Source organism: Pristiophorus japonicus, chromosome 4, assembly GCF_044704955.1.
Source record: "Pristiophorus japonicus isolate sPriJap1 chromosome 4, sPriJap1.hap1, whole genome shotgun sequence".
Lineage (NCBI taxonomy): Eukaryota > Metazoa > Chordata > Chondrichthyes > Pristiophoridae > Pristiophorus > Pristiophorus japonicus.
In genome coordinates, this window is record NC_091980.1 from 285,117,130 (window position 1) to 285,139,780 (window position 22,651).

Below are 22,651 nucleotides of genomic sequence, written 5' to 3' on the forward strand. Positions count from 1 at the left end.
GACATCAGGCAGGCCATGTGTGGCAAACATGGCCCGTAGGTTTTCAATGGTGGCAGAGGACGTGCTTGCCAACATTAGCTCCATTCAATCTATTTGGAGTATGCATCTACAACCACTAAGAACATTTTTCCCAAGAATGGGCCTGCACAGTCGACATGGACCCTGGACCACGGTTTGGAGGTCTAGGACCATAAAATTAGTGGCACCTCCCTGGGTGCATTGCTTAACTGTAAACATGTATTACATTTGTGCATGCAGGACTCTAAGTCTGCATTGATACCGGGTCACCACATGTGGGATAGAAACATAGAAACATAGAAAATAGGTGCAGGAGTAGGCTATTCGGGCCTTCGAGCCTGCACCACCATTCAATAAGATCATGGCTGATCATTCACCTCAGTAACCCATTCCTGCTTTCTCTCCATACCCCTTGATCCCTTTAGCCGTAAGGGCCATATCTAACTCCCTCTTGAATATATCTAACGAACTGGCGTCAACGACTCTCTGCGGTAGAGAATTCCACAGGTTCATAACTCTCTGAGTGAAGAAGTTTCTCCTCATCAGTCCTAAATGGCTTACCCCTTATCCTTAGACTGTGATCCCTGGTTCTGGACTTCCCCAACATCGGGAACATTCTTCCTGCATCTAACCTGTCCAGTCCCATCAGAATTTTATATGTCTCTATGAGATCCCCTCAATTCGTCTAAACTCCAGTGAATACAGGCCCAGTCGATCCAGTCTCTCCTCATATGACAGTCCTGCCATCCCAAGAACCTTCGCTGCACTCCCTCAATAGCAAGAATGTCCTTCCTCAGATGAGGAGACCAAAACTGAACACAATATTCTAGGTTAGGCCTCACCAAGGCCCTGTACAACTGCAGTAAGACCTCCCTGCTCCGATACTCAACTCCCCTAGCTATGAAGGCCAACATGCCATTTGCCTTCTTCACCGCCTGCTGTACCTGCATGCCAACTTTCAATGACTGATATACCATGGCACCCAGGTCTCATTGCACCTTACCTTTTCCTAATCTGTCGCCATTCAGATAATATTCTGCCTTCCTGTTTTTGCCACGAAAGTGGATAAACTCACATTTATCCACATTATACTGCATCTGCCATCCATTTGCCCACTCACCTAACCTGTCCGAGTCACCTTGCAGCCTCTTAGCATCCTCCTCACAGCTCACAGCACCACCCAGCTTAGCGTCATCTGCAAACCTGGAGATATTACACTCAATTCCGTCATCAAAATCATTGATGTATATTGTAAATAGCTGGGGTCCCAGCACTGAGCCCTGCGGCACCCCACTGGTCACTGCCTGCCTTTCTGAAAAGGACCCATTTATCCTGACTCTCTGCTTCCTGAATGCCATCCAGTTATCTATCCACGTCAATACATCACCCCCAATATCATGTGCTTTAATTTTGCACACCAATCTCTTGTGCGGGACCTTGTTAAAATCCTTTTGAAAGTCCAAATACACCACATCCACTGGTTCTCTCTTGTCCAATCAATTAGTTACATCTTCAAAAATTCTAGAAGATTTGTCAAGCATGATTTCCCTTTCATAAATCCATGCTGACTTGGACCGATCCTGTCACTGTTTTCCAAGTGCACTGCTATTACATCTTTAATAATTGATTCCAACATTTTCCCCACTACCGATGTCAGGCTAACCGGTCTATAATTCCCCGTTTTCTCTCTCCATCCTTTTTTAAAGAGTGGTGTTACATTAGCTACCCTCCAGTCCATAGGAACTGATCCAGAGACGATAGACTGTTGGAAGATGATCACCAATGCATCCACTATTTCTAGGGCCACTTCCTTAAATACTCCGGGATGCACACTATCAGGCCCTGGGGATTATTGGCCTTCAATCCCATCAATTTCCCTTACACAATTTCCTGACTAAAAAAGATTTATTTCAGTTCCTCCTTCTCGCTAGACCCTCGGTCCCCTAGTATTTCCGGAAGGTTATTTGTGTCTTCCTTCGTGAAGACAGAACCAAAATATTTGTTCAATTGGTCTACCATTTCTTTGTTCCCCATTATAAATTCAGTTAATTCTGACTGCAAGGGACCTACGTTTTACTTCGCTAATCATTTTCTCTTAACATCTGGCTATCGCTTTCATCATTACAATGCCTGGGTGGGTGCTGTGGAGATCACTAATGAAGGTGTCCCTGCCCTTTTTTGGCACCACTACCCGATTACCCCATAGGAGGCAGTCTGTCTGTATAGACATTTCATCTTTGCACCACTGGTACAGCTTTATTTCCTTCTGCATCTCTAATGGGACACTAGACCAGCTCCTGTGGAGCACACAGATTTTCATTAAGGACAGTAAGGGGTCCTGGCTCATCCAGGTTCTAATCTGTCGGGCGGTAACAGGTGATTGCTCACTCTCGAATGCTTCCATTACCATAACTAATTCTGCGGGCTGTGCCATCTCCACCCCTGTGGTGGGCAATGTCAGCCTGCTGAGAGCATCGGCACAGTTTTCTGTGCCTGGCCTGTGGCAGATGGCGTAGTTGTATGCGGACAACGTGAGCGCCCATCTCTGGTTGTGGGCCGATGCATTTGTATTTATCCCCTTGCTTTCAGAAAAGAGGGATATAAGTGGCTTATGGTCGGTTTCCAATTCAAATTTGAGCATGAACAGATATTGATGCATTTTCTTTACCCTGTTAACACACGCTAACACTTCTTTTTCGATCATACTGTAGGCCCTCTCAGCCTTCGACAGACTTCTGGATGCAAAAGCAATCGGTTGCAATTTCCCAAAATATTTAGCTGGTTGCAATACACACCCGACCCCATACGGCGACGCATCACAGGCTAATACCAAACGCTAACATGGATCGTACAACACAAGAAATTTGTTTGAACATAACAGCTTCCTAGCTTTCTCAAAGGCATTTTCTTGGCTTTTACCCCATACCCATTCATCTCCTTTACGCAGTAAAGAGTGCAGGGGTAGTAACAATGTGCTAAGACCCAGTAAGAAGTTACCGTCACGTTCTGTGGTCTCGGTGCATTACTAATTGCCTCCGTCTTCGAATCGGTGGGCTTGATGTCGTCCGCCGCGATTCTTCTCCCCACGAACTCCACTTCAGGTGCCAGGAAAATGCACTTCGAGCGTTTTAGCCTGAGCCCCACCCGATTGAGCCGACTAAAAACCTCCTCCAGGTTCTGCAGGTGCTCGACGGTGTGCCGACCTGTAACCAAGATATCGTGGAAGACCACGGTGCGCGGGACTGACTTCAGCAAGCTTTCCACGTTCCTCTGGAATATCGCCGCGGCTGATCGAATCCCAAACGGGCATCTGTTGTAAATGAAGAGACCTTTGTGCGTGTTGATGCAAGTGAGGCCTTTCGATGATTCCTCCAGCTCCTGTGTCATGTAGGCCGAGGTCAAGTCCAGCTTCGTGAACGTTTTCCCTCCCGCTAGCGTCGCAAATAGGTCGTCTGCCTTTGGTAGCGGGTATTGATCCTGCAGTGAGAAACGATTGATAGTTACTTTATAATCACCACAGATTCTTACGGTGCCGTCTCCCTTGAGGACTGAAACAATCGGACTGGCCCATTCATTGAATTCGATTGGCGAAATGATGCCCTCTCGTTGCAGCCTGACCAGCTCGATCTCCACTCTCTCTCTCATCATGTAAGGTATAGCTCTAGCCTTGTGATGGATGAGTCGCACCCCTGGAATCAAATGGATCTGCAATTTTGCTCCTTGGAACTTCCCGATGCCTGGTTCGAACAGTGAAGGGAACTTGTTAGGACCTTGGCACATGAAGTGTCGTCGATGGACGAAAGTGCTCGGACATCGTCCCAGTTGCAGCGTATTTTTCCCAGCCAGCTCCTGCTGAACAGCGTGGGGCCATCACCCGGTACCACCAAGAGAGGTAACTCATGCACCGCTCCATCATAGGAGACCTTTATGCTAGCACTGCCGATTACAGGAATCAGTTCCTTTGTTTATGTTTTCAGTTTAGTACAAATGGGAGTCAGAACTGGCCTTGAGGCCTTGCTGCACCACAATTTATCGAAAGTCTTTTTGCTCATTATGGACTGGCTTGCGCCCGTGTCCAGCTCCATTGACACCAGGAGGCCATTTAATTCAACCTTCAGCTTTATCGGGGGACACTTTGTGGTAAATGTGTGCACCCCATATACCTCTGCCTCCTTGGTCTGAGGCTCTTGTTCAGCGTGATCCACCGTGGACCTGTCCTCCTCTGCAATATGGTGGTTTGCATGATTAGCAGGGTTTGCAGCTCGTCTGCACATGCGTTGGAGGTGTCTCATTGTTCCACAGCCCTTGCAAACGTATCCTTTGAAGCGGCATGAATGGAAATGATAATCACCCCCGCAGTGCCAGCAAGGTGTTAATGGCCTTGCATTCACCACCCTTGATGGTGGACTCTGAGTCATTTGCGGACGTGCAGCTGCAGGCGTGTAAGTCCTGCCTTGTACATCTCAATTCGAAAACAACGTTACTTTGTTCACAGTGCTTGCAGCAGCACGAGTGAGCTGAGAAATTTGTTTAGTATTGGTGACCAGCTGTCTTTGTCTGACAGAGAATGGGGAATTATAACCTAAAAAAAATGATGGATTTGGAGCGTGGGAGAAGATAAATGATTAAAAATGAGATTCCTGATCAGAACCCACCTTCAATCCACCCACTTCCAGTTTTAACGGAGATGGGGCGGGCAACCAACCCGCTCCCAGGAAGCTGGATGTCAATTCCAATATTTATAACGAGGCTGGAAGCCTCTTCTTTAATCTTCATTTTGTTTTCAATTGCATCTGGTCGGGTTTTACACACTTCATAAAACCTGGCAGTTACAGCAAGGCAGGGATTACTGCATCCAGGTGGTAAATTCCTGTACACCTACCTCCTGGATCCAGGGACCCGACCCTAACCCACTTCCTGCGATCTGAGACCCCCTCACGAGGCCATCGATCGCCTCCCCCCTACCCCCCACCATCGATGAGTAAGAGGTTGGCCACAATTCTCCAGTAGCTGGCATCGAACTCCTCATGCCCCTACCCCCCCACCCCGACTGATGGTCCTAAGGCCGGCCCGATCCTCCAGTGGCCGACCCCGACCTTTACTCTTCTCCCCCCCCCCAACCCCCGATCCTTCGAGGCCGGCAACATCCCCACCCGATCCCTCCCTCCCTCCTCTGTGCGGCCCAGTGCCGGAGGCCTACCTGCAGCCAGCCAGTCTCTCCATCTGGTTGTTAAAGTTGGCAGGGCCTGTGGGAAACCCATTCTCCCGGGTCTCCTGCCTGCATCGGAGCTCCCACGCCCCCGACCCGCCTTTCCCATGAAAATCCAGCCCATAATGTCCGTTACTGTTCCTCTATATTCCTGTTTCTCAGCTTGCCGTTAACATGATTTAACCATCATTAAAGTTCTTCTTATTGTTGGGGATGTTTAAACAGATTTTCCCTTCATAGTGAATCCCTGGTATAACCACGCTTGCAGTGTTGTCTACAGATATCCAGGCACTGACAGCAGTGGAGAAAGGGGTAACCAAACTGATACCTTAAGTCACCTGAGCTATGAAGAGATGTTGAAGAGCCTGAAGAAGATAAGGCTCAGCGAAGGTATTGAAAATTATTAAGGGAATACATGAATTGAATCCCAGTAATACGCTTAAGATTGGCACAAGCTCTAGCACCAGGGGGAATGGGCTCAATCTTAGAAGAGAGGAAATGTACAGTTTATACAGAAGTTGGTTAATATGTTCAGGGAAGCTGTGGAGGAAGGAAGTGTGGAAACATTTCAGGGGAAATTGGATAACTATTTGAGGGAGAGGGTGATCACAAGGAATGTGTTTTTGGGGCAAGCAAAATCTTCTCTCGTCCTGTACTTACCTGTGTTCATAAGATGTATTACTAAATGGATTGACCGATTGTCTGATAATTCATTCAGAGCCCACAATTAATTAAGAAATGTTCTATAATGTCATAATTTGTCTATGTAACAGTATTTAGCCTTAGGAACCTACAGGGAATAACTTTGGTAGATAAGATGTAAACATTTGTACTGCTGTTGTAATATAATGACGGATGTAATGTGTCTGGTTTTGCTTCCTTTCTAAAGTAGCAATTTTGCACACTTGCTTTAAAAGTCAGCGGGAGGAACTTTGGATTTGGGTGATAGTGTAAATGGGAGATATTAATTCAGTCTCCCATTATATATTTCTTCACTGGCTTTATTGAAAGCTAAAATTGGGACAAATGTATAATAGGCGGCTGAAATAAAAATCGACAGTTTTACACAATCGCCGAAAGTCAAAGTGTTCACTGAGACAAAAGGCATCTCGAGCACTGGCACAATGCCTGTTTGAAAATGACAAAGTATTTTGACTTGCGAATGTTTTGATTGCAGTTCCACCATGTTGCACTGCAGGGAGAAGGCCACTTGTTTCTGATCATAAATAATTGTTAAATTATATTAAAGTACCAAGTGTGAATGTAAATTAGCTAGTGTCTATTGTGGGTTGGGATTGTTGCAAATTACCAAGTCCAGATAATGTTGATATGTGATCTTCATCATCATCATAGGCAGTCCCTCGAAATCGAGGAAGACTTGCTTCCACTCTCAAAGTGAGTTCTTAGGTGACTGAATAATCCAATACGGGAATTACAGTCTCTGTCACAGGCTGGATAGACAGTTGTTGAAGGAAAGGGTGAGTGGGACTGGTTTGCCGCATGCACTTTCTGCTGCCTGCGCTCGATTTCTGCATGCTCTCGGCGATGAGAGCCGAGATGCTCAGCGCCCTCCCTGATGCACTTCCTCCACTTAGGGCGATCTTTGGCCAGGGACGCCCAGGTGCAGATGCAGCACTTTATCAGGGAGGCTTTGAGGGTGTCCTTGAAACGTTTCCTCTGCCCACCTTGGGCTCGCTTGCCGTGTAGGAGTTGCGAATAGAGTGCTTGCTTTGGGAGTCTTGTGTCAGGCATGTGAACAATGTGGCCCGTGCAATGGAGTTGGTCGAGTGTGGTCAGTGCTTCGATGCTGGGAATGTTGACCTGATCGAGGACACTTAAGTTGGTGCATCTGTCCTCCCAGGGGATTTGCAGGATCTTGCGGAGACATCGTTGGTGGTATTTCTCCAGTGATTTGAGGTGTCTGCTATATATGAGCCATACAGGAGGGTGGGTACCACTACAGTCATGTAGACCATGAGCTTGGTGGCAGATTTGAGGGCCTGATCTTCGAACACTATTTTCCTTCATTACTACCTCCAGTTGGTCGCCTTCATGCTTTTGTGTCTGGGAAGGTCATCAAAATTGTTGATAATGCTCAGTTGATCATCTTTAGCTATCAGGCCTTCAGAGCAAGTGTCTGTTCTTCATTGGATTTGAGGGTATAAAAATAGCACATTTCACATATTGGAGTTTGGTTTATCGTGGTGTTGCACATGGTTATTAATTGGGGTCTGTAAGGTTATGCTCACTGAGGAAAAAGATTGCCATTTCCTTCTGAGAAGTAGAACATATCAAGATCTGTAGGCAGAATGCAAAGAAGCTTGCCTTGCTGATTAGTTTTGATAAGTCACTAAAACCTATATCCAGACTTCCGCTGTAGTTTTGATCTGTTGAATATCTTACATACTGTTGAATCTGTAAGTAACTAAACCTATTTAATAGATTAGCCTGTTATAGAAAGTGTCTGGCACAGCTAATATTATCCATCTTCTGGAGCTATGTAAGATATAGTGGAATCTTGCAAACGAACCAGTAATAAGATTACAATGAAAGGGAAGATTGCTTATGCTGAAACATGCTATATTCTATACACTAAATGTAAACGGTAAGTTTCAGATTATGAGGGGAAAGGTTTGATTATGGAAGAGGTCTTTTGCAGTGAGAATGAGAATAAAGAATTGGGGCAAGAACCTTAAAAACTTGGTACTCAAGGAGCTCATGAATACATTTGACATTAGCAGACTATGCACTTTTTAAATACTTGCAATATTTGCTGTATATTCTTATAGTGCATTGTTGCAAAAAAGCTAGAATCTGCCTACAACATACAGAGATTTTGAATCTTTACTTTATCTAACAGAAAGTAAATCTAGAATTTGTTATATTTCCAGATATTTTAAAACTCTTCAATCCCAACATCACCGGTTACTCAAAAAGGAAAACTTTCCACCAAATGCCACCAACATTGGAGCAGACGGGATTTAACTTTGCAGTGACTGGAGCTAACACATAGTAAGTAACATGATAGCTTGGGGAAATAATAAGTACTGTCACCATAGCTGTGCAAGTGTAAAGAGATCTCATCTGTGAATAGCTCTATCTGAGTGTACCTGTCTCAGCCCATCTACTGCGGAAACTCTCAGCCATGCTTTTGCGTTTGCCCAAGTAGCAGCATGGCTTTACGTCAAAAGTAATTTGAAAGACTTTGGGATAAACTGAGGAAATGAAAGGTGTGATATAAATGCAAGTTAGTTCTTTCTTTTGTAGCTTCTATAACTCAGAAATGCATCTCAAGGTACTTCACAGAGGGGTTGATCTGACACCGATAAGAAATTGGGGGAAGAGATAGGGGAGGTAACCAAAGATATGTTGATGAGATAGATTTTGCGGACACTTTTGAAGGTTGGCAAAGATGTGGCAAGGTTTAAGGAGAGAATTCCCAAAGAGTGAAGCTGTGACAGCTGGGGGTTCTGTTGCCAATGATGGAGCACAGGAGGGAGACATGTAGTTGTCCAGGCTCAGATGAACAGTGAATGTGAGTTGGGAGGTTGCAGGTGTAGATTGAGGGATCTCCAAATTTTTCAAATCAATTTGGAGGGCAGGGAGGACTGTGGTAATGGATGAGCAGGACATGGTGTGTGATGGAATGTGACGATTAACAATAATAAAGAGACAAATTGGGGAGGGTTTAAACTAATTTGGCTGGGAGATGGGCATCAGGATGTACCATTAGAAGGGAGAAACAAAATGCACAAAGGATTGGGAGAGAGAGAGATAGCATTTTATTTGCGGATCAGACGTGTTTCCTCACGGGAAGCCTTTGACTGCAAATTCAGGGCCATTAGCAATGGCCAAATGCTTAGTCAAGTGGTGATTTTCAAGGAGGGTATAAAGAGCCACTTCTCGACTAAGCTTTTGTCCACCTCTCCTAATCTCTCCTTCTTTGCACCTTTCACATCCCAAAGTGTTTCAAATAACTTTTGAAGTATAACCCTGTTGTTATTTTGTTGAACACAGTCACGAATTCGCACAGCAATGGGACAGGTGACTAGTTAAACTGTTTTTGGTGGGGTTGGTCACCTAGATTATGTGCTGAAGTCCTGGGGTTAGATCTTGTCTTTGTGTGATTGTGCTCACAAAACAAGCGCTCTACTCAGAACTCCTACACGTCAAGCCAGCCCAAGGTGGGCAGAGGAAACATTTCAAGGACACCCTCAAAGCCTCCTTGATAAAATGCAACATCCCCACCGACACCTGGGAGTCCCTGGCCAAAGACCGCCCTAAGTGGAGGAAGTGCATCCGGGAGGGCGCTGAGCACCTTGAGTCTCATCGCCGAGAGCATGCAGAAACCAAGCGCAGGCAGCGGAAGGAGCGTGCGGCAAGCCAGTCCCACCCACCCCTTCCCTCAACGACTGTCTGTCCCACCTGTGACAGAGACTGTAATTCCCGTATTGGACTATCAGTCACCTAAGAACTCATTTTTAGAGTGGAAGCAAGTCTTCCTCGATTTTGAGGGACTACCTGTAATGATGATGATGAAGATCTATGATAGCGAGTCAGCAGCCTCTTTTACATCTCTCCCGATTTGTATTTGTATCGACTCCAATGGAAATAAAAATCAGGAGTGATATAAAACTGGTTGCCGACTCACTATCACCCATTTTAAAATATCGCACAAAGTCAAGATCTGCCCCCTGGATCTTCTGACTCAAGAGATCTCAAGACCCCTTACCACCTGAGCCAAACTGGCACTTGTAAAAAAGTGTAAGTTGTTTTTGTTTTACATATATTCTCATTTTTTCAATCACTTTTTCTCTAGCCAGTTACCGAAACAAGCAAGACATCTGGTTGACACAATGAAAACATTTCCCGTAAGTAGTACAAATAATTGTAATTAAATCAGCAAACAAGTTACTTAGAATTTACAGCACAGAAACAGGCCATTCGGCCCAACTGGTTTATGCGTTGTTTATGCTCCTCGTGATTCTTCTCCCACCCTTGTTCCTCTAACTCAATCAACTTATCCTAGTATTCCTGTCTCCCTCACGTACTTAGCTAACTTTGGCTTAAATCTATGCTCGTCACCTCAACCACTCTGGGGAAAGAAGTTTCTCCTGAATTCCTTATTGGATTTAGTAGTGACTATCTTATATTTATGGCCCAGAGTGGAAACATCTTCTCTTCATCTGCCCTATCAAACGCTTTCATAATCTTCTCTTTTCTAGAGAGAATAGCCCCAGCGTCTTCAATCTTTCCTGATAGGTATAACCTGTAAGCGGTTTTGATCCTAGCCCAATGGCTAGATGGACGGTTCGAATCACCCCCGCCTTACGAGAATGCTATACCCGGGGATTATTATTCAGACTGTAAATGGAATAAGTCACGGACAGCAATGCTTCGGTGAAAAATCGCACTTATTTATTTGATCTAACATACACTGGCTAAAACGTGCACTACTAACCAAAATCACTGTCTCTGGAGAATAAGATCCAGGTTAAAACAACATACAGTACAACACTGAGGAGCGGTGACATACAGTAATTTCCTTGTGGTTATGGTGGAGTCTAACTCCCCCCTACCAGCGAATTACACAGTCGCATGAAGCTCCTATTGTGTTCCTAACACAGATGAGACTGCACACAGGGAGGTTAAAGTAACAGTAACCTCAGTCTTTATTAAAACACTCCAGAGTAAGTAACAGGCCTTAGGGGCCGGCTTATATACAGTGCTCCCAAGGGATGCTGGGATCCCTCGGGACTTCAGGAGATGAGCTCCCTGGTGGTGGAACATTGGAGTGCATGCTTTACAGATACACAACATCACTACCCCGTCAAAGTCAAAGTGAAAACTATTTACAAGGTGAGGCAGTCGGGAGCCTTTCTTTCCCTGGTGGATCGCCTCGGTACGAATCTCTGTTCTGGTGTGTTGGCTGTGCCCTCGCTGGGCTGACGAGTTGTTGGCCCTGCAGGGCTGCTGGGTGAGCCTGGCCTTGCTGGGCTGTTGGGCATGATGGGTTTGATTTCCTGGTCCAGCGTGGTGTCATTGATCCTTTGGGTGTGGGTTGTGGGCTTGAGAAAGCTGGTGTCTGCTGTGGGTTGTTCAGGGCAGTTTGTGAACTGCAGCCTTGGTCCAGGTGCTTTCTGCAAATTTATCTATGATCTAGTTTGACTACAAACACCCTACTCCCTTCTTTAGCTATCACCGTGCCCGCGATCCACTTGGAACCATGTCATAGTTTAGCACATACACAGGGTCATTCAAATCAATTTCCCGTGACACAGTGGTGCGACCATCGTTTACATTTTGTTGCTGCCGCCTGCTCTCTACCTGATCATGCAGGTTGGGGTGAACCAGCGAGAGTCTGGTTTTAAGTGTCCTTTTCATGAGTAGCTCAGCCGAGGGCACCCCTGTGAGTGAGTGGGGTCTTGTGCGGTAGCTGAACAGTAGTCGGGACAGGCGGGTTTGGAATGAGCCTTTCTGTGACTCGTTTAAGGCTTTGTTTGATGGTTTGTACTGCCCGCTCTGCCTGCCCATTGGAGGCTGGTTTAAATGGGGCCGAGGTGACATGTTTGATCCCATTGCGGGTCATGAATTCTTTAAATTCAGCACTGGTGAAACATGGCCCATTGTCACTGACCAGTATGTCAGGCAGACCGTGGGTGGCAAACATGGCCCTCAGGCTTTCAATGGTGATGGTGGCGGTGCTTCCCGACATTATTTCACATTCAATCCATTTTGAAAAAGCATCCACCACCACCAGGAACATTTTACCGAGAAACGGGCCTGCATAGTCGACATGGATCCTCGACCATGGTCTGGAGGGCCAGGACCACAAACTTAGCGGTGCCTCTCTGGGCGCATTGCTCAACTGAGCACATACGCTGCATTGCCGTACACAGGACTCTAATTCAGAGTCGATACCGGGCTACCACACATGGGATCTGGCTATCGCTTTCATCATTACTATACCCGGGTGTATGCTGTGGTGATCAGAGATGAACGTCTCCCTGCCCTTTTTTGGGAGCACTATGCAGTTACCCCACAACAGGCAGTCTGCCTGAATGGACAGCTTGTCCTTTCGCTCCTGGAACAGCTTGATTGGCTCTTGCATTTCAACGGGGATGCTGGCCCAGCTCCCATGCAGTACACAGTTTTTTACTAGGGACAGCAGAAGATCTTGACTGGTCCAAGTCCTAATCTGGCAGGCCATGACAGGTGATTTATCATTTTCAAATGCTTCCATGACCATCAAAAAGTCTGCGGGCTGTACCACCATCAACAAGTTTGCAGGCTGCGCCATTTCCACCCCCGTGGTGGGCAATGGTAGCCGACTGAGAGCATCTGCACAGTTCTCGGTGCCTGGCCTGTGGCAGATGGTATAGTTATACGCTGATAGCGCGAGTGCCCACCTTTGTATGCAGGCTGAGGCATTGGTATTTATCCCCTTATTTTCAGCGAACTGGGATATGAGGGGCTTGTGATCAGTTTCCAGCTTAAATTTGAGGCCAAATAGGTACTGATGCATTTTCTTTACCCTGAACACACATGCTAATGCCTCTTTCTCAATCATGCTGTAGGCCCTCTCAGCCTTAGACAAGCTCCTGGAAGCATAGACGACAGGTTGCAACTTCCCCGCAACGTTAGCTTGTTGTAATACACACCCGACTCCGTACGACGACGCGTCACATGCTAGCACGAGTCTCTTACACGAGTTATACAATACAAGCAGCTTGTTTGAGCATAAAATGTTTCTGGCTTTTTCAAAAGCAATTACTTGTTTTTTTTCCCCATACCCAGTTCTCACCTTTGCGCAATAACACATGTAGGGGCTCTAAAAGGGTGCTTAATCCTGGAAGTTACCAAAATAGTTGAGGAGTCCCAGGAACGGCTGCAGCTCTGTGACGTTCTGTGGCCTGGGTATGTTCCTACGTTCCTGATAGCCTCTGTCTTGGCATCTGTGGGCTGAGTGCTGTCCGCGGCGATCTTTCTCCCCAAAATCTCCACTTCTGTTGCCATGAAGACGCATTTCGACCTCTTCAGCCGCAGCCCTACGCGATCCAGTTGCTGGAGGACCACCTCCAGGTTTTGTAGGTGCTCGGCGGTGTCCCGAACCGTGACCAATATATTGGTGTGTGGTACCGACTTGAGTAGGCTCTCCATGTTTCTCTGGACGATTGCTGCAGCCAACCGAATTCCAAACGGGCATCTGTTGTAGATGAACAGTCCCTTGTGCTTGTTGATGCAGGTGAGGCCCTTCGAAGACTCCTTCAGCTCCTGCGTCATGTAGGCCGAAGTCAGGTCGAGCTTGGTGAACGTCTTGCCTCCTGCCAGTGTCGCAAATATATCGTCTGCCTTAGGTAGCGGGTATTGGTCCTATAGCGAGAAACGATTAATAGTTACTTTATAATCGCCGCAAATCCTGACCGTGCCATCACTTTTGAGTACTGGAACAATCGGGTTGACCCACTCGCTGAATTCCACTGGGGAGATAATGCCCTCGCATTGCAGCTTGTCCAGCTTGATTTCCACTCTCTCCCTCATCATGTGAGATACCGCTTGCGCCTTGTGGTGAATGGGTCGTGCCTCTGGGACCAAGTGGATCCGCACCTTCACCTCGGAAAAGTTTCCAATGCCTGGCTCAAAAAAGGAAGGAAATTTGTTGAGAACCTGGGTACATGAGACCTCGACATGTGATAGCGCTCAGATGTCATCCCAGTTCCAGCGGGTTTTGCCCAGCCAGCTCCTTCCAAGCAGTGTGGGGCCATCGCCCAGGACAATCCAGAGTGGCACTTCGTGCACCGTGCCCTCGTAGGTGACCTTGACCATGGTGCTGCCCAGGCCAGTGATAAGCTCTTTGGTATACATTCTCAGTTTCGTGTGGATGGGGCTCAGGGCTGGTCTGAGTGCCTTGTTGCACCACAGTCTCTCAAACATCTTTTTACTCATGATGGATTGGCTAGCGCCAGTGTCCAGTTCCATGGCTATGGGTAAACCATTCAATTCTACGTTTAGCTTTTTATAGGTGGACATTTCGTCGAAAATGTGTACACCCCGTGTACTTCAGCATCTGCCTCCTCTCTTTGAGGCTCAAAATTGCTTTGATCCACCATGGACCGATCTTCCTCTGCCACATGGTGGTTAGCAGGTTTTGCAGAGCTTGCAGCTCATTTGCAAGTTCGTTGGAGGTGCCCCATTGTTCCACAGCTCTTGCAAACATACCCTTTGAAGCGGCATGAATAGGCTGAATGGAAGCCTCCACAACGCCAACAAGATGTGAATTGCCTTGCATTCATCCTTTGTTGGGGACTCTGAGTCATCTGGGTCACCTGAGGCCTGCTGGCAGTTGCAGACTCGTGGGTTCTGCCCTGTACATTTCTGCTCGCAAACACAGTTCCAGTTAATTTATGAACATTGTTAGCACTTGTGTGCTGAGAGATTTGTTTGCTGTTATCACTGGTGGACATAAACGCCAGTGCTATCGCAATGGCCTTACTGAGGGTCGGTGTCTCTGCAGTCAAAAGTTTTCGTAGGATGGTCTCGTGGTCAATGCCCAGTATAAAAAAGTCTCTGAGCATTTGCTCCAGGTAGCCATCCAACTCACATTGTCCTGCAAGTCGCCTTAGCTCGGCGACATAGCTCGCCACTCCCTGACCTTCAGATCGCTGGCACGTGTAGAACCGATACCTCGCCATCAGCACGCTCTCCCTTGTGTTCAGATGCTCCCGAACCAGTGTACACAGCTCCTCATACTAGTTATCTGTGGATTTCACCGGAGCCAGAAGATTCTTCATGAGGCTGTAGGTCGATGCCCCGCAGACTGTGAGGAGGACCGCTCTCCTTTTTGCAGCGCTTCCTTCTCTGTCCAGCTCGTTGGCTACAAAGTACTGGTCTAGCCATTCGATATAGTCTTCCCAGTCTTCACCCTCCGAGAACTTCTCCAGGATGCCCACAGTTTGCTGCATCTTTGCGTTGGATTCCTATTCTCGTCGCCAGTTATTGTGTTCCTAACACAGATGAGGCTGCACATATGGAGGTTAAAGTAACAGTGACCTCAGTCTTTAATAAGACATTCCAGATTGAGGAACAGGCATTAGGGGCCGGCTTCTGTACAGTGTTCCTCAGGGATGCTGGGATCCCTTGGGACTTCAGGGGATGAGCTCCCTGGTGGCGGAACATGGGGCTGCATGCTTTACAGATACACAACAGCTCCCTCCCCAGAATAGCCCGAAAAAGCTTCACTTCCAAGAAAATGTTGAGCCCTTTACACCTCACACAGCTCACCTGGCACTCTGGTTACCGGCTTGGGACACTCGCGACCATGCCCATCAGTTGGTCTCCATCACCCAGCTGGTCCATCTTCTTGTCACATTGTCTTGGTGGAGCGAGAGAGAGAGGGGAAATGCTCGAACACTGGAGAACACTAGAGAATGGTGGAAAAGAGTCTATCTTTAAAGGAGTCCTGCTGCTCTGATCTCTCCGGCCAATCTTTGAAATCCTTTTGCTTCTAAATACTCTGTGCTTAGTCGGTGATGGGCCAACAGACCCATGTGTATTGGACTAATGGCCCTGGGTCTGGGACATCTCTCGGCTTTTGTTAGGGAAGAACTGGCCCCTCATGGTCTGGCCAGGCTAGTGGGTCCATTGTTCTGCTTCTCTTCTGAGATGGAGGTGAGAAGCGGCTTTGCATATTAGAGTGGTTTTCCAATAGTTTATGCATGCCTCAGATATCTGAGCCCCTTTCCTTTTGCTTGGGCGGACTCGTACATTCTGAATGACTTACAGTTCTTTGTCACAGCCAACTGCCATGCGGTCTCTGGAATTTTAACAAACCAGCCTTTTCACGTATCTGCACAGGGTGGCCCCATCAAAGGGAAAGTACCCTCAGAGAAAAATACCCATAAAGTCCACTAAATATTCTCGACTGAGTCCATTCTTTAAACAGAAACTTTGCGATCTCTTCAGTCCCCCGTTTGTTGCTTTTTCTTTCTATAAAACATCACTTGGCGAGAGAGCAAAGGCCAGAGTCTCCCACAAGTGAAGCTGGTCCCCTGAACTATACCTCTTGCGGCGTGTCACAGTTCCCTTCTACAGAGTCAAAACATAAGAAAACGGCTTCTTCACCCATAAGATCCACAAGACGTTACCAAAAAAAAAATCACCGCGCAATCACACACATAAACAGCGCACATTGCGCAATGCAGCTTGTGAAACTATAACCAGAATATAATACACTTGCTTGCAGAACTTTGGTACATTACAAGTTTTGGCAGGGAGAAACCATCATCAACAATTACACCTCTCCAAGTCGATCTAACCTCCCTTACCATTGCACTCGGAGCATCTGGCTCCGTTGCCTGCAGCTGGTGTACAACAAATAACTTACAAGCAACAATTGTATGATGACTAACGCATGGGAACAGACGCGGATCCAGAGGGAATCTTTACACACAGATCGATGTCCCACCACAGGCGAGACAATCCCCTTGATCTCCTCCCCGACTTCCACTGTCTTTTGGTCTAAAGTTTAAAAATGTTTCTGGGAGAGCTCAACGGCCTTTATTAACTCAGTGAGGTGTTCCAACAGAAAAGGAATCGGGTACCCGAAATGTTCCACATAGTCCTGGAGATGCGTGAAGGTGTCGTTTACAGTGAGGTGAATGGTCGAGGGTTCGGGGATGGGAGTAATTCACTCTTGTGCCACTTGAACCTCCGCCTTGGGTTTGAAAACTGCTGTCGCTCATCGGACACCACACTATTTCCAACATTCAGACCAGAAAGCTGTTCTTTATCTACATTTCCATAGTCCAGTTCATAAAATTCCTGAAACATCACTTTTAACAGAGCTTCATAAAGCTTCTCCGTCTTCTTCGGGCACCACACAGGCAGGTGGACTTCAGTCACTTTCAGGCCACGGAGTAGTGCATGTTCTGAAACAAAACTTTGTCAGTGGGGATTAACACCAATCCATTCTCTGAACCCCTGGTGGTGGTGGGATACCGATCTACAGTCATATGTACCATCGTGGCTCTGGGCGGGAGCTTCCTGGTTTATGAGATGAGCTCTGTGGCTTTGATGGTGTTCGGGGGATTTGGGATCAACAGGAGCCCACACTCCGTTACCAACCAATCCCACCCCCGGCTTCCTGCCACCGCCAGCTAAATGCGATCGACACACCAGTTGGGCAGATCTTTTCCGAATCCACATACACACATAAATCCCTTCCTCGGATTCCCATCACTTATCCTAACACACATTCACTCTTCCCTGAGAATCCATGATCGTCCAGTACGTGTCGTTACTTAGTCCAGTACGTGAGGGCAGAGATGGCTAAAGTAGACTGGAAACACAGACTAAACGGTGGCACAATTGAGGAACAGTGGAGGACTTTTAAGGAGCTCTTTCATAGTGCTCAACAAAAATATATTCCAGCGAAAAAGAAGGGCGGTAAGAGAAGGGATAACCAGCCGTGGATAACCAAGGAAATAAAGGAGAGTATCAAATTAAAAACCAATGCATATAAGGTGGCCAAGGTTAGTGGGAAACTAGAAGATTGGGAAAATTTTAAACAACAGCAAAGAATGACTAAGAAAGCAATAAAGAAAGGAAAGATAGATTACAAGGGTAAACTTGCGCAAAACATAAAAACAGATAGTAAAAGTTTTTACAGATATAGAAAACGGAAAAGAGTGACTAAAGTAAATGTTGGTCCCTTAGAAGATGAGAAGGGGGATTTAATAATGGGAAATATGGAAATGGCTGAGACCTTAAATAATTATTTTGCTTCGGTCTTCACAGTGGAAGACACAAAAACCATGCCAAAAATTGCTGGTCACGGGAATGTGGGAAGGGAGGACCTTGAGACAATCACTATCACTAGGGGGGTAGTGCTGGACAGGCTAATGGGACTCAAGGTAGACAAGTCCCCTGGTCCTGATGAAATGCATCCCAGGGTATTAAAAGAGATGGCGGAAGTTATAGCAGATGCATTCATTATAATCTACCAAAATTCTCTGGACTCTGGGGAGGTACCAGCTAATGTAACACCTCTGTTTAAAAAACGGGGCAGACAAAAGGCAGGTAACTATAGGCCGGTTAGTTCTGTAGTGGGGAAAATGCTTGAAACTATCATTAAGGAAGAAATAGCGGGACATCTAGATAGGAATAGTGTAATCAAGCAGACGCAACATGGATTCATGAAGGGGAAATCATGTTTAACTAATTTACTGGAATTCTTTGAGGATATAACGAGCATGGTGGATCGAGGTGTACCGATGGATGTGGTGTATTTAGATTTCCAAAAGGCATTCGATAAGGTGCCACACAAAAGGTTACTGCAGAAGATAAAGTCAGAGGAAATGTATTAGCATGGATAGAGAATTGGCTGGCTAACAGAAAGCAGAGAGTCGGGATAAATGGGTCCTTTTCAGGTTGGAAATCGGTGGTTAGTGGTGTGCCACAGGGATCGGTGTTGGGACCACAACTGTTTACAATATACATAGATGACCTGGAAGAGGGGATAGAGTGTAGTGTAACAAAATTTGCAGATGACACAAAGGTTAGTGGGAAAGCGGGTTGTGTAGAGGACACAGAGAGGCTGCAAAGAGATTTAGATAGGTTAAGCGAATGGGCTAAGATTTGGCAGATGGAATACAATGTCGGAAAATGTGAGGTCATCCACCTTGGAAAAAAAAACAGTAAAAGGGAATATTATTTGCATGGGGAGAAATTACAACATGCTGCGGTGCAGAGGGACCTGGGGGTCCTTGTGCATGAATCCCAAAAAGTTAATTTGCAGGTGCAGCAAGTAATCAGGAAGGTGAATGGAATGTTGGCCTTCATTGCGAGAGGGATGGAGTACAAAAGCAGGGAGGTCCTGCTGCAACTGTATAGGGTATTGGTGAGGCCACACCTGGAGTACTGCGTGCAGTTTTGGTCACCTTACTTAAGGAAGGATATACTAGCTTTGGAGGGGGTACAGAGACGATTCACTAGGCTGATTCCGGAGATGAGGGGGTTACCTTATGATGATAGATTGAGTAGACTGGGTCTTTACTCGTTGGAGTTCAGAAGGATGATGGGTGATCTTATAGAAACATTTAAAATAATGAAAGGGATAGACAAGATAGAGGCAGAGAGGTTGTTTCTACTGGTCGGGGAGACTAGAACTAGGGGGCACAGCCTCAAAATACGGGGGAGCCAATTTAAAACCGAGTTGAGAAGGAATTTCTTCTCCCAGAGGGTTGTGAATCTGTGGAATTCTCTGCCCAGGGAAGTAGTTGAGGCTAGCTCATTGAATGTATTCAAGTCACGGATAGATAGATTTTTAACCAATAAGGGAATTAAGGGTTACGGGGAGCGGGCGGGTAAGTGGAGCTGAGTCCATGGCCAGATCAGCCATGATCTTGTTGAATGGCGGAGCAGGCTCGAGGGGCTGGATGGCCGACTCCTGTTCCTAATTCTTATGTTCTTATGTTCTTATTTTCCCAGTCAGCTGTCTGGTCTCCTGTGTCCATGCTCTGTTTCCTGAGCCACCACCACCTTCCCAGTGGAATGTGTCCCCTACAATTAAGGCACACCCGTTTACACGCCGTTACCCTAACCCGGGGGGGTGGTGACCCCTATTCTCGGGCATGGGATGGATGCTTCAACATCGGTGAACTTGTCATGGCTGGAATACTGGGTGGAATTTGAACCCAACCATCCCGGCTATCTCCCCTTGTGGAGATAGACGCTCGCCCGATCCTTTGAGCCACCTCCAGTAGTCACGGTCGGTCCGTATCCGCCAGTGCAGCCAAAAACAACCGATTCCTCGATGTCACCCTGCGACTCGTGCTGGCTTCAATCGTGACGATCAGGATTACTATGACTGACTTCATCTTGTTCTTAGGCGTCCCCTGAAAACACACAGAAGACTACGTTGTCCTTGGGGTGATGCCTCACCTTTCCAGACGCAACTACGCATGATTATCTTTGGTAACCGGAATATACAGACAAGCTAAGGCAACAGATAGGAGAGAAAGATGTTATGTACAGCGCCACCTGTCTCTGGGTGGCCACACTAGGTCTCCTCGACCCTGGGCCTCTTAGGACCCTGGTTTCCTTCATTCACTGGTGTGTAAGGAGGCGTCCACAGCACCCTGGGCCGTGGGATCCTGGCACTCCTTCCCACTCCTGCCCCCACAGGCGGAATAGCCGGTCCCTATGTAGGCTCTTCACAGTCCCAGATTATGGGCTGGAGACCCACACCTGTAGCACAGCTCACCACTCCCTGCTGTTTCCTCCACTTATCAGCTCTTTCCCCAGGGTTGAAAAGCTTGCACTGATTGATATGGAACCACTTAATGCGTCGGGGCATTTTGACATCATATACCATCGGACTTGCCTTATCCACGATACTGTACGATCCCATGTATAGCAGTTCAAAAGCCCCTACCCTGGCGAAGTTTCTGACCATTACTTGATCTCCGATCCTCCACTCGTGGTGCCTCTGAGGCTCAAGCAATAAACGATTTCTACGATGTTGCTTCCCCATGTTACTGGCAGCCTGCCAATGGATCTGTTTGAGATGCTCAAACAGATTCTTAACAAACCTTTCCTGGCTCACCTCTCTCAACTGACCTTCCATGAGAACCGGTGCCAGTACATGGCTGGGTGTTCTCATGACCCTGCCAGTCACGAGCTCACGCGGGGAATATCCGGTGCTTCTAGACTGGCTGGGACCCCCTTCAGAACTAACGGCAAGACCTCCATCCATTTTCTAGGTGAGTCTCCTGTTTCCTTTCATGACCTTTCTTGATGGTCCCATTCATTCGCTCCACAATCCCCGATGACTGCGGGTTGTGGGTGACGTGCCATTTACCCTCTACACCTAGCATCTTCAGAGTCGCCTGCATGACTGCCCCTGGGAAGTGACTCCCCTGATCGGACTCCACATACTGTGGTAGTCCCCACCTGGAGAACACTTCTCTCACTAGAATCCTTGCGGTCCCCAAAGCTGTGGTTTTTCAGCAAGGGAAGGCAGCTACCCATTCAGAGAAAACATCTACCAGGACCAGGCAGTACTTGTAACCCCCCTGCGCGTTGGGCTGCGGTCCAATATAATCAACCTGTATGGACTGCCATGGTCCCTCCACTCTTCTAGTGTGTCCCATGGATACCTTCCTTTTCTGGGGGTCAGGGTACTTTGCAGCGTACACCAAGCAATCCGCGCAGAAGACACGGACGTCCTCCCTCAGTTGCGGCCACCACCCTGCCTATTCCACCCATTGCAAGGTGGTCTCCGGCCCGGGGTGCCCCGCTTCTGGACCCTCGTGGGCCAACTGAAGGAATTCTCTCCGGTGCTGCTGTGGGACTACCCACTGTTCCCCTCTGAAAACCACCCCTTCCTTTACCATAATGCCTGCCACTCCGTATGGACCCTCTACCTTATCTTCCTTAGCCAATGTCCCCAGAACAGTCTTTAGGATGGGATCCTGTGTCTGGACCATCTTTAGGTCTGGGGCCAATGTTACCCCTGCACTCCCTTGTGTCCCACCTCTGTCTCTGATCGCGGCTACCGGACTCGACCCATAAGGATTCCAAAACATGCACGTTCGAGTACCTTATTGGCCAGTACGTCGGCCTGTTGATCGCCCTCCACACAGGGTTCTGACTTAGAACGGGCCTTGACTTTGTGGATATAGAACTCCCCCTGGGTTCCTATCGATGTTATGATCTGTTGCAACAATGGCTTGGTTGCTAGAGGTTTCCCGTCTGCAGATGTGAACCCGCGACGAGACCAAATAGCCAAATATTCTGTACATGAATTGCAAGTGAACATGATGTCCGAGCAAATTGTGTAGGGTGTAGGGAACTCTTCGGGGTGGGTAACCACATACACTACTGCCGACAGTTCAGCGTGTTGGGCACTCATGGTGCTCGGGAGTTTAATGGGCTTGGCAATACCTGCCTTTGGGTCAAAAATCCCATATCCAGTGAGTCGCTCCCCTGCCACCACTGAACTGGTCTACATAGATCTCGCGGCTCATGCGATGGATCCCAGCCTGAAACCCTATTTCTACGTCCCATACTCCTGCAACAGAACATTTGTGAGCCACCCCTGGGTAGGTCAAATTTGCAGCAAGCTTGGGCTCACAGAGACCTTTCACGCTCAAATTCATCTGCGAGAGCAATAAAGTCCACTGCTCACCATACTGTCCTTTATCTCCCATCCAGAAGCATCTGAGTGGGCGTATGCTGGGTGTGGTGCATGTAGCACACAAATCACTGACTCCACACGGTCTGGTGTTAATCTAACTGCTGTGACCTTCATCCTTTATTGAACAGCCTCAGAGTGGCTTTCAGGTGTGGTGGTCAGCCTTTTATATTGCCTCTTGCAGGTACTTTCAGGTTTCCCACCACAGCGCCCTCTGTGGTGTACCATTG

The 22,651-nt window shown here is 47.3% G+C and overlaps 1 long non-coding RNA gene across 1 annotated transcript; it reads left to right on the forward strand.

Annotated features, from left to right (window-relative positions):
* The first annotated feature begins 8,184 nt into the window (after positions 1-8,184).
* LOC139262373 (uncharacterized) lies at positions 8,185-19,754 on the forward strand. The gene is made up of 3 exons (XR_011592959.1): positions 8,185-8,239; positions 10,047-10,098; positions 19,715-19,754. It is a non-coding gene; the product is annotated as an uncharacterized lncRNA (long non-coding RNA).
* The last annotated feature ends 2,897 nt before the right edge of the window (positions 19,755-22,651 follow it).